This window comes from Rhinoderma darwinii, chromosome 9 (assembly GCF_050947455.1).
Source record: "Rhinoderma darwinii isolate aRhiDar2 chromosome 9, aRhiDar2.hap1, whole genome shotgun sequence".
In the NCBI taxonomy this organism is placed as follows: Eukaryota; Metazoa; Chordata; class Amphibia; order Anura; family Rhinodermatidae; genus Rhinoderma; species Rhinoderma darwinii.
The window spans coordinates 18,965,993-18,978,767 of record NC_134695.1 but is presented as its reverse complement, the minus strand read 5'-3'; the positions used below and the strand labels follow the sequence as shown (position 1 = coordinate 18,978,767).

The window sequence follows — 12,775 nt, the reverse complement described above, 5'->3', positions numbered from 1 at the left end:
GGAACAGCCTCCGGCCGGTCCTCCTCGGCTTCCTGTCAGAGTGACAGTTACGTAACAATGACAGTTAGAGTACATTACACTACGTGTGTAGTATAATGTACTCTAGCAGCGATCAAAGCTGCAAGTCTAAGTGTCCCCTAGTGGGACAAGTGAAAAAAGTAAAAAAAAGATAATAAAAGTGTAAAAATAAAAGTTATAAGTTATATAAACAAACACTGCATTTTTTCCTATAATAAGTCTTTCATTATAGGAAAAAAATGAACACGTTAAAAAAAGTACACATATCTGGTATCACCGCGTTCGTAACGACCCCAACTATCAAACTATAATGTTATTTTTCCCGCACAATGAACACCCCAAGAAAAATCAATAAAAAACGACACCAGAATCGCTATTTTTTGGTCACCACCCCTCCCAAAATAGAGAATAAAAAGTGATCAAAAAGTCGCATGTACCCGAAAATAATACCGATAAAAACTACAACCCGTCCCGCAAAAAACAAGCTCTTACACAGCTTTTTTGACTGACAAATAAAAAAGTTACGGCTCTCAGAATATGGGGACACAGAAAATTAATTATTTTATAAAAGAGTGATTTTATTGCGCAAACGCTGCAAAACATAAAAAAATTATATACATATGGCATCGCCGTAATCGTACTGATCCGCAGAATAAAATATAACGGTCATTTATAGTGCACGGTGAACGCCGCAAAAAAATAAAACTAAAACACTTTGTCAGAATTGCTTGTTTTTGGTCACCCGGCTTGCAAAAAAATTTAATAAAAAGTGACCAAAAAAATAGCATGTACCCCAAAATGGTACCAATGAAAAGTACAGATTGTCCCACAACAAATAAGCCCTCACAGGGCTCCGGTTGTGAAAAAATAAAAAAGTTCTGGCTTTCAGAATATGGCGATGCAAAATGTGCAGAGTGTCGAAAAGTGGATAAGATCGAGCGCCATTTATAAGTGCGACACCGGGCACATATCTATGAAATATTATTTATTTACCCCATTATTATACCCTCTTATTATGCCCTGATGTAGTCCGCACAGATTACATACGCCCCCAAATTATAAACTGAAATACCAGCTAAACCGCAAACAGAAAAACTACCAAGCAAAATCTGCGCTCCAAAAGCAAAATGGCGTTCCCTCCCTTCTGAGCCCTGCAGCGTGCCCAAGCAGCAGTTTGCGCCCACACATAGGGCGTCGCCATACCCGAGAGAACCCGCTTAACGTTTTATGAGGTATTTGTCCTCTGTGGCACAAACTGGGCACAACATATTATGCACTAAAATGGCGTATCAGTGGAAAATTGCAATTTTCACTTTGAACTATCCGTGGTGCATTAACCCCTTTGCGCACTATGACTTAATTGCCCGTCATGGTGCGGCGGTTGATGTATGGAGTCGGCTCACGTGCTGAGCCCGCTCCATACGCTGCGGGTGTCGGCTGTGTATTACAGCAGGCCCCCTCGGTACTAACGGACAAGTACAGCGATCGCTCTGTTACAGAAGCCTGTAAGAATAACAATATACTGCAATACATTAGTATTGCAGTGTATTGTACCAGTGATCCATTGATCGCTGGCTCAAGTCCCCTAAGGGTATTGATTAATAAAATGTGTAGAAGAATTCTAGTTATTAGTAGTGAGAATTTTTTTTTTTTTAAAGTTAAAAAAAAAACACCTTTTCGCATTTTTCTTCTAAAGTAATGTAAAAAAATTAACAAAATTGGTATCGCTACGTCCGTAAAAGTCCGAATTATTACAATATACCATTATTTAATTTGCACAGTGCACACCTTAAAAAAATTTAATAATTGAAACTGCAAAAATCGCTGTTTTTTTTTTTGTCACCTTCGCTCTAAAAAAAAAATTACAACTTTTGAATCACTTTTTATGTACCAAAAAATGGTACCAATAAAAACTGCAGCTCCTCCCGCAAGAAATAAGCCCTCACACCGCTCTATTGATGGAAAAATAAAAAAGTTATGGCTCTTGGAAAGCGGGGAGTGAAAATCTAAAATATGAAAGCAAAAAATGGATCAGTCCTTAAAGGGTTAATTCATTTCTAATGAAAAAACGTATGACCACATGTGGGGTATTTTCAGACTCGGGAGAAATTGCTTTATAAAAAATGTTTGTTTTTTTCCTCCTTTATCCCTTGTGAAAATGAGAAAATGCAACATTTTAGTGGAAAAAATGTTGATATTAATTTTAATTTTACTATACCCCTAAATAAATACCTTATGGGGTCTAGTTTTCTAAATGGGGTCGTTTATGGGGAGTTTCTATCGTTCTGGCAGCTCAAAGCCTCTCCAAATGTACAGTGGGGCCTACAAACATTTTCAAGCAAAATATGAATTCTGAAAGCCTCCGGGTGCTCCCTTCCTTTTGGGTCCTTCCGGGTGTCCAGGCAGCGCATTAGGGCCACAATGTGGGTATTTTTGAAAACAGGAGAAAGAGGGTGATAGATTTTGGGGTGTGTTTCTTCATTTTCATGTTCGTTTTAAAAAAGAAATCGGTCTTCAAACTAATACTTTTATGAAAAAAGTGAAATGTTTTTTTTTTCACCTGCTATGTATTAAATTTAGCAAAAAACTGTGGGGTCAAAATACTTACTATACCCCTAGATAAATACCTTAAGGGGTCTAGTTTTCTAAATGGGGTCATTTGTGGGAGTTTCCATCACTCTGACACCTATAACATTGAGAAAACGACACCCCTTGAGGAATCCATCTAGGAGTGTAGTGAGCATTTTGACTCCGCAGGTTTTTTGCAGAAATTATTGAAAATGGGCCATGAAAATGAAAATCTACATTCTTTCAAAGAAAATGTAGGTTTAGCTAATTTTTTTTCTAATTTCCACAAGGACTAAAGGAGAAAAAGCACCGCAACGTTTGTAAAGCAATTTCTCCCGAGTAAAACAATACCCCACATGTGGTAATAAATGGCTGTTTGGACCCACGGCAGGGCTTAGAAGGGAAAGAGCGCCATTTGGCTTTTGGAGCTCAAATTTAGCAGGAATGGTTTGCGAAGGCCATGTCGCATTTGCAAAGCCCCTAAGGGACCAAAACAGTGAAAACGCCAAAAAAGTGACTCCATTGAGAAAACTACACCCCTTGAGGAATCCATCTAGGGGTGTAGTGAGCATTTTGACTCCGCAGGTTTTTTGCAGAAATTATTGAAAATGGGCCATGAAAATGAAAATCTACATTCTTTCAAAGAAAATGTAGGTTTAGCTAATTTTTTCTAATTTCCACAAGGACTAAAGGAGAAAAAGCACTACAACATTTGTAAAGCAATTTCTCCCGAGTAAAACAATACCCCACATGTGGTAATAAACAGCTGTTTGGACCCACGGCAGGGATTAAAAGGAAAAGAGCGCCATTTGGCTTTTGGAGCTCAAATTTAGCAGGAATGGTTTGCGGAACCCCTGTCGCATTTGCAAAGCCCCTAAGGGACCAAAACAGTGAAAACGCCAAAAAAGTGACTCCATTGAGAAAACTACACCCCTTGAGGAATCCATCCAGGGGTGTAGCGAGCATTTTGACACCACAGGTGTTTCATAGATTTTATTAGAATTGGGCAGTGAAAATAAAAAAAATCCTTTTTCTTCAATAAGACGTAGCTTTAGCTCCAAATTTTTAATTTTCTCAACAAATAAAGGAAAAAAAGAACCCAAACATTTGTAAAGCAACTTCTCTGGAGTACGGCAATACCCCACACGTGGTCATAAACTGCTGTTTAGACACACGGCAGGGCTCAGAAGGGAAGGAGCGCCATTTGCTTTTGGTGTACAGATTTTGCTGCATTTGGTTTCTGGTCACTATGTTGCATTTGCAAAGTCCCTGTGGAACCAAAACAGTGGATCCCCCCCCCCCAGAAGTGACCCCATTTTGGAAACAACACCCTCAAGGTATTCACCTAGGGGTGTAGTGAGCATGTTAACCCCACAGGTGTTTTGCAGAAATTCGTGTGCACACGATGTGGGAGAGTGAAAATGGGAATTTTTCCTTAGATACGCCAATATGTGGTGAGCGGCTTGTGCCACCATAACAAGACAGCTCTCAATTTTTATGCGGTGTTTCCCGGTTTTAGAAGCACCCTACGTGTGGCCCTAATCTTTTGCCTGGACATTCGACAGGGCTCAGGAGTGAAAGAGTACCATGTAAAATTGAGGCCTAATTTGGCGACATATAAAGTATTGGTTCACCATTGCAGGAGGCTTTGATGTGAAATAAAAGAAACCCCTGAGAAGTGACCCCATTTTGGAAACTACACCCCTCAAGGCATTTATTAAGGGGTGTAGTGAGCATTTTCACCCCTCTTGTCTTTTCCATAAATGATTGCGCTGCCGAAGGTACAAATTAAAATTTTGCCCTAGATATGCCAATTCATTGTCAAATATGTCGTGCCCAGCTTGTGCCACTGGGGACACACACCTCAAAAATTGTTAAAAGGGTTCTCCCGGGTATGGCGATGCCATATATGTGGACGTAAACGGCTGTTTGGGCATGCTGTAGGGCTCAGATGGGTGGGAGCGCCATTTGGCTTTTGGAGCGTGGAATTTGCTTGGTAATAGTTTTGTTTGGAGTATCACTGTTGTTTCCGTTTATAATGTGGGGCATATGTGAGCTCGGCAGAGTACATCGGGGCATAGTTAGGTGGTATAATAATAAGGTAAAAAAAATAATAAAATGATCCATAGATGTGTGTTACGCTGTGATCGATCCTTTCTGCACAGGCCGGTGTCGCACTGATAACTGGCGTCCTTCCTTATCCCCCTTTTGGTCCACACTCCGCACCTTTGCAGTTAGGGGAATTTTGCCGGGAAAGTGTTGTCCTGGTATAATACGGACGCCCTCGCTTCCAGCGGATATGGTTGGGCCCTCCCCTTCCTGGTTCCCTAATTTTAGAGCCTTGATACATCGCCTTTTGAAACAGAAGAAATGTTCCCCTCGGGCCGGCACAACCGGATATTTTTCTTTCCTGACTTATTGGAGCCTTAACTTATTTAATTTTTTCATAGACGTAGTGGTATGAGAGCTCTTTTTTTTTACGGGACGAGCTGTAGCTTTTATTGGTACCATATTGGGGTACATGCAACTTTTTGATAACTTGTTATCCTTTTTTTGGGAGGCAAGGTGACAAAAAAACAGCAATTCTGGCATAGTTTTTTTTTTTATATATGCAGCGTTCACCATGCGTTATAAACTACATGTTACCTTTATTCTGCGGGTCAGTACGATTCCGTCGATCCCAAATTTATAGAACTTTTTTATAACTTTTTGCACAATAAAATTACTATTCGAAAGAGAATGTATTTCTTCTGTTGCGATGTTGTGAGAGCCATAACTTTTACATTTTTTCGTCGATGGAGCTGTGTGAGGGTTTGTTTTTTGCGAGACGAGGTATAGATTTTATAGGTACCATTTTTGGATACATGCGACTTTTTGATCACTTTTTATTTCAATTTTTGGAAGACGGTGACCAAAAAAACAGTAATTATGGCAGTGTTTTTGAGGTTTTTTTTTTTACGGCGTTCACTGCGCTGGATAAATAACATAATAGTTTTATAGTTTAGGTCGTTACGGTCGCAGCGATACCAAATATGTATGGCTTTATTATTTTTTTCAATAATAAATGACTTGATAAGGGAAAAAGGGCGATTGTGTTTTATTTTATTACTTGAAACTTTTATTGTATGTTTTACAACTTTTATTTTTACTTTTTTTTTACACTTTTTTTTAGTCCCACTAGGGGACTTGAAGGTCCAACTGTTTGTTTGATGTTCTAATACATTGCACTACCTATGTAGTGCAATGTATTGGAACTGTCAGTTGTTCACTGACAGCAAGCTGATCAGGCTCCGCCTCTGGGCGGGGCCTAATCAGCTTACGTAATGGCAGACAGGAGTCCATTGTTAGGGCTCCTGTTGCCATAGTAGCAATCGCCAGCCTTGCCATCGCGTGGCAAATCTGCCGATTTGCTACAAACCTCTAGGATGCAGCGGTCACAATGGATCGCTGCATCGAAGGGGTTAATGCCAGGAATCGGAGCTAGCTCCGGTTCCTGGCGATAGATCGGGGTATCCGCTGTAACATACAGCAGACACCCACTGCTGATGACGCCGGCTCAGCTTCTGAGCCGGAAGCTGAGCCGGCGCCATCTTGCCGATGGTACCGGAAGCCTCCTGGGCCCCGCCGACGACGGGGCATAGGAAGATTCCGTTACTGGCGGACCGGGATGTAAGTATAAGCCCTCCGATCACTTTTGCAGCCACCGGCAACCCAGCGATCACGTTGCTGGGGTGCCGGTGGCTATAAACTCCTCACATGCTGCGATCTCTATTGAACGCAGCATGTGAGGGGTTAATCGGCCGGATCGGATGCTAGTTCCGGTCCTGGCCGATACCTCAGGGTGACAGCTGTAACATACAGCTGTCACCCGGCGGTGATGTCGCTGGCTCAGCTCCTGAGCCCGCTTCATCTCCATGACGTACAGTTACGTGAAAAGGCGGTAAGACATCAGCTTTAATCACGTAACTGTACGTGATTGGGCGGGAAGGGGTTAAAGCCTTTAGATTTCTGTTGTTCATATAGTACCTACAAAGACTGCTGCTGGAATGATTCTGCCTTGAAGTAGGAGCAATGCTCAGGGAGCAGAAAGCATCATCGTGGTAGATGTTGAGAAGCCCTTGACGATTCTCACTGTCATAGCAGGTGTAGTATTGTTGAATAAATTGTAGAACGTATCTTTTCATGTCATCATTTGGAAAATAACTGCCCTTGGAAAGTGGAAGTTCCGTTGTTTTTTTTACATCACCTTTAATAGGTGGGGGATAATCTTGTCCATCCAGGTGCTGTAGTTTAAGAAAACATTTTCTTATGGCACGGACGTATGCCTTGTGGTTTTTGAAGTTTTTGCACAGAGGATTCCCTTCTAACCACAGGTTCCAGTTGTAGTTTCTTGATGTTATACAGCTCCTTTTTACTCATCAAGATATTACCAGACAGATTAAGATTCTTTAGGTTTGGTGCTTTAAAGGGAATGTGTTGCCAGCAAAACATGATTTTTTTTTTTAGTTAAACAATTAGTGTATAGGTGATTAAACATTGTTCTCATTTTTTTTTTTTTTTCACGAGTCAGGAAATATTATAAATTGGATTCAATTGGATTCTAATTTATAATATTTCCCAGCACTGGTCACTAGATGGAGCCATTCCCAAAATTGCAGCATTGCATGTGGTAAAGCAACCACATTGCTTTATGCTGCAAAATTGGGTAAAAAGCCCTCGCTTTAGTGAGCTCTCAGCATCCCCCCCTCCTTTATCCTGGCTAGTGCCGGGAGAAACGAGGGGTTTGAACGGTCTAACCTCCTACACTGTGTGTCGCCATTTTTTGAGCTAACACACAGTGTAGAAGGTTTACATACAGTAGCAAACACACACTGAACAACAAACATACATAGAAATCCCTTACCCGCTCCAGTCGCCGCCGTTCCCTCCGGTCCATCCGCTCCGTCTGCTGCCGCTGCTCCATGTGCACAAGTCCGGAAGCCGCGACCGGAAGTAGTAATCTTACTGTCCGGCCGCGACTTCCGGTCCACAGGAAAATGGCGCCGGACGGCGCGCATTTCAAATTGAACTGTGTGGGAGCGGCGCATGCGCCGTTCCCACACAGCGGCGTACAATGTTAGTGGATGGAACGGGCCCCGTTCGCAGTCCCTATGGGACTGGAGCTGCCGTATTCCATGTCTGTATGTGTCGTTAATCGACACATACAGAAATGGAAAAAAAAATGGCAGCCCCCATAGGGAAGAAAAAGTGTAAAAATAAGAAAAAGTAACACACAAACACACAAATTAATCCAAACGTTTTTAATAAAGCACTAACATCTTTAACATATTAAAAAAAAAATTGTGGTAACACTGTTCCTTTAAGGTGAATCCCAACCATATGTTTCAGCTTATAGAGCTTGTTGTTGTTTAGATCCAAGGACTGCAGCTGCGGAATATTCTCTGAAATAATCTGCATCATAGTATCCATAGTAGATGTCCAGTTCAGATTGATGCTTATTTTCAGTACCATGAGGTCTGAATCTGTACGCACAGACGTCAAGTCCATAGATTGTTGCGCTCGATTGCATCTTTTCTCCATACAATTCTTAAAATGAAGAATTTCTCGTCCTGTTATATGTTTTGACTTTGGGGGAGGACATGGCCGAGTCAATATGATAATCTTGCGTTTTTTGCTGTCAGCGAGTGTCCCAGAGATCTTTTTCAGAGATTTTGCTACTTCTGAATTATCCACAGTGAAATGAAACTGGCGATAATAATCCCAATAATACCCGACTGGAATGAATGGCATTGTACAGGCTTGTTGCAGGAGACCGATTAACCAAGACCTATCGTAGTCCTTCCCATGTGGAATGGTGATTTTGAACCAGCTATTCTTTTCTTCCTTGGCCTTCACGCAGAGGCCGGTCATTCTGGTGGTAATATGATGGGACATATCCTTAGAGACATTTCCCTGAGATCTTCCTTCAGCTCTTCCTTGCCGCTCATCCCTCCTTTCTCTCTCTGGACGAGTGTAAGGATTGCTGTAGATGTAAAATTAGGGAGAAAGAATTAGGAATGACGGTGTACACACTGGTTTATTTTGCTGATGTGGGGCATGCCATTGCAACACTCCGGCCTGTGCATGACCTGGAGCTTTTCTTTGAGTTCCCCTTGTACTTGGAGGAGGTGAGACAATAAGCTACAGTTGCAAGATATTCTTTATGTAAAATCTTTTAATGTGAATCATAATTGAAAAAATTTTTAATTTTACTTTGTTCCGTATCAAAAAATGTAATTGCCTGAATAGCAAAAGAATAAGAAAATGAGTATTCACAGACTAAGGCCTCATGCACACGACCGTAAAAACACCCGTTATTGCAGGTCGTAATTACAACCCGAAATAACAGGACCATAGACTTCTTTTAGTCACGGGTACCTTCCCGTTTTCTCACGGGAAGGTGGCCGTGCCGTTAAAAAAATAGAACATGTTCTATTTTTTCATTTTACGGGCCGTGCTCCTATACTTTATAATGGGAGCACGGCTCGCAAAAGCGTCTGGCTGCCCGTGGCCGGCCGTGCTCGTAATTACGAGTCGTAATTACGAGCACGGTCGTGTGCATGAGGCCTAAGGGTGATTTCACAGGTTGTCTATTTGAAGTTTTTGCTACTTTTTAGTGGAAATCACTGCAAAAAACACTATGACATTAATGTTTGAACACAGCATAATAACCCTTTCTGCACTCTGTATTACATTGTTAAAGCCCATTTATAGCATTACTATATATAAAGTATTAGTAACGCTCTGTTCACATTATGTTTGAGGAATACGTTCGGTTACTGAATGTATGTCCCAGACTTATGCCACTGTATGACTATACAAATGCATAGGTTTCTCATGGACTCCCATTGTAAAATAATAATGTATACCGGATAGTATATTTTTGTTGCTGGCTCCCCTAGCCTTACAGAGACATAATCGGTATTATCAGCAGCCTATTGATGTGTTTATAGATAAAGCCGTACATGTCATATATACTTCATAGAGTAGTAGTGGAAAAAAAATCATGTATTGGGGTTCAAATATCCAAAAGCTATTTCACGAGATGTTGCACTTATGTTGCCAGAAATAAAATCTCTACCTCCACAATACAAAATATTATTGTATGACTTTGACTGCAGTATTAAAGTACAATCCATCCTCGAGTAGAGTACATCGATTGATCAGTAGTATACAGTCCCCTTCCCAGGCTACAGTTCTATGAAATTTGCTATCATTTTACAAATCAGAAGTAGCTGTCACAAAGATTTATTGGATTTAGTCTTCAGCAATTTCAGCCACTGATATAAAGTCAGGACTCGGCTAGAACTCTTCTTCTGGCTAATAACATGTGGTACTTACAATCTAGATCTAGAATAACGGCTGTAGTCACTCATGACTCTTGGCCGGTTGTCCTTATAGGGGTATGCTGGTTTCCGCAAATTTATTGTATTTTTTAAATAAAGAAAAGTTATACAATTTTCCATTTTCCTGTCATTCAATAGGAATCTTCATTGTTTACCTCCAGGGTATGTAAATCTGTCCATAGTTATGTGATGGACATACATTTTCTCGGCATATTAGAGTACACAGTTCTGATAACTGTTCTGCTGAATTCACATGAAAGTTTCAGCGCACATGTCAAACATAAGCGTTGGACCCTATTTATCTTGCTGGTATACGTCTTTACACCTATTTTTTCATTCTGCTGCGCTATTCCATACAGATGCATTTGGGCGCCGATGGAAGAAAGATGCCACTTTGTGCCTATACAGTAGAATCCATCAGAGTTTTTTTTGTCAGAGGTATATGTTGGAAAATACTCCCGAATTAGACCCTGACAAGTCGATCACCTGTGTGTCCATCACTTGACCATCACCAGGATAGATTCTTATCCACTGGGTGTAAACAATGAAGGTTCCTATTGAACGACTGCAAGCAGAGATCTTTAGAACAGTGAAGAAACGTACTGGAAAATTGTATAACTTACAATTATGCAAAGCATAACATTTATTTGTTGAAACCAGAATTCCTCTTTGACCCCTTAAATTTATTTATTTTTTTTTTTTTGCATGGCACCATTTTAACATACATATAATTTTAGAAGGTAGAATAAGGGAAAAAAAACAAAACCATTTTGCTATTGTTGTTTTTTGGTTGTTCAATGTGCGGTATAAGGGCTCATTCACACGAGCGTGTTCTGCATCCGTGTGCTGTCCATTTTAACAGTGGAGAGCACACTGACCCATATAATCCAATGAAGCTATTCCCAAATCGGTGATTCTTCACGGAGCGTGTGTCACTTGTGCAAATCTTACTGCATGTCCTGTTTTAATCCATGTTTGCAGATCAGACTCGCCCATTGAAGTCAATGGTTGCGTGAAAATAACGGACAGCACACCGACGACATCCATGTGCTGTGCGTTTTTCACGCACCGTTGCTAAGGAAATTGGGAAAGCTTTATTTTGCGATAATGCATTTGCAGGTCCTGGAAAGGTAAAGCCACATGGGCCAGAATTTTTTCACCACAAATCTGCAGCGATTTACGTAGCAAAATCTGCATGTGTTACATGCAAATTTTGCAGCAGATTGAGCTGTGGATACCAACCTATGCATTTGAAAGGGTGAAGTTCGCTATTAAAAATATCTGCGGCTTTCCCGCACAAGAATGACCATGCTGCTGATTGGAACATTTGCAATATGCTCTAATTTTTATGCAGATTTTTTCTGCTACATGTGGATGGGTTTTTGAGAACTTTATTGTATTGTACTGTAAATTGCTGCAAAATTGGGGTGCAAAATCAACATCAAATCTGCTACGTCTGGGCTTAGTCTAATAGTCACTTCCAGTGGCGTAGCTATAGGGGGCGCAGCAGTCTCAATTGCGACCGGGGCCCGAAGCCAGGGGGGCCCGCGGCCCCCGCACCACATCAGGGGGGCCCGGGCCCCTGTTATTATAGTAACTGACAGTACTTACCTTCCTGGTTCCGGGGGTCCTGATGTCACAGCGCTGTGCGCAGCGCATGATGTCACAACGCTATGCACCGCTTCTCAACATCGTGATCCCGAATAGAGTCAGAACAGTACTTCTGCCGTGGCTAAAGAGGAGGGTAAGATTAATATCCCTGTCTCCTGAAGCTGATTGGAGGGGTACGACTCCCGGGAGCCGGCCAATCGGCTGTTTTGAAGGGGCCGCAGCACTCGTACGATTCACAGTGTCCGCGATTCACAGTGTGAGCGAGTAAGGGAAATGAAGGGGAAGCAGCTGTCGTACGAGTGCTGCGGCCCCTTCAAAACAGCTGATTGGCCTGCTCACGGGAGTTGGACCCCGACACATCAGCTATTGATGGCCTATCCTGAGGATAGGCCATCAATGTTTAGGGACTGGACAACCCCTTTAAGCCTACGATGTAGCAGGCTTAGAGGGCCCATGAGACATGATCACAGATTGTGTAATGCTGTATGCTGGGCCCTGTATCTAAGCCAATCACATGGTAGGCTTAGATACATGGCCCATGTGTGATACTGTCTGATGGGCCCTGCATATAAGCCTACCACATGGTAGGTTTAGATACAGGGCCCCAGCACACAGTAATCTTATACTGTATAAGATTACTGTCTGCTGGTCCCGGTACCTAGCCAGTATCACACATGGGTCCTGTATCTAAGCCTAACTCATGTGTTACTAATTGAACCTGTAAGAAAACACACATAAAACTTTCGTTGGACTACGTCGAATTCCAGGACTACTTCGATGACGGCTTTTTTTATTATCAATAAAATGGTTAATGAGGGCTGTGTGGGTTTTTTTCAATAAAATATTTTTCTATGTCCTTGCGTTTTGTTTTTTTTAAACTATATTCCTACCGCCTTCGTAATGGCCGCCGGCTGATTGACAGCATCCATTTCTAAGGCGTGGCTTAGTGTTAGCTGGTGCAGAGCCTAACACTAAACCCCATTATTACCCCGGTACCAACCGCCACCAGGGGTGCTGGGAAGAGCCGGGTACAATCCAGTACCTGACCATCTGTAGTGATGGTCGGCCACCAGGGCGGCCGCAGGCTGGTATTATCAGGCAGGGAAAGGACAGAAACAGTGACCCTCCCACCCTGGTAATGCTAGGCTGCTGCTGCTTTATTGTATCTGGATGGTTATGAAAAATGGGGGGGA

The 12,775-nt window shown here is 41.9% G+C and overlaps 1 pseudogene; it reads right to left on the bottom strand.

Moving 5' to 3' along the window:
- Positions 1-12,775, bottom strand: part of LOC142660151 (nuclear RNA export factor 1-like) — a 62,432-nt pseudogene that overhangs the window by 25,166 nt on the left and 24,491 nt on the right.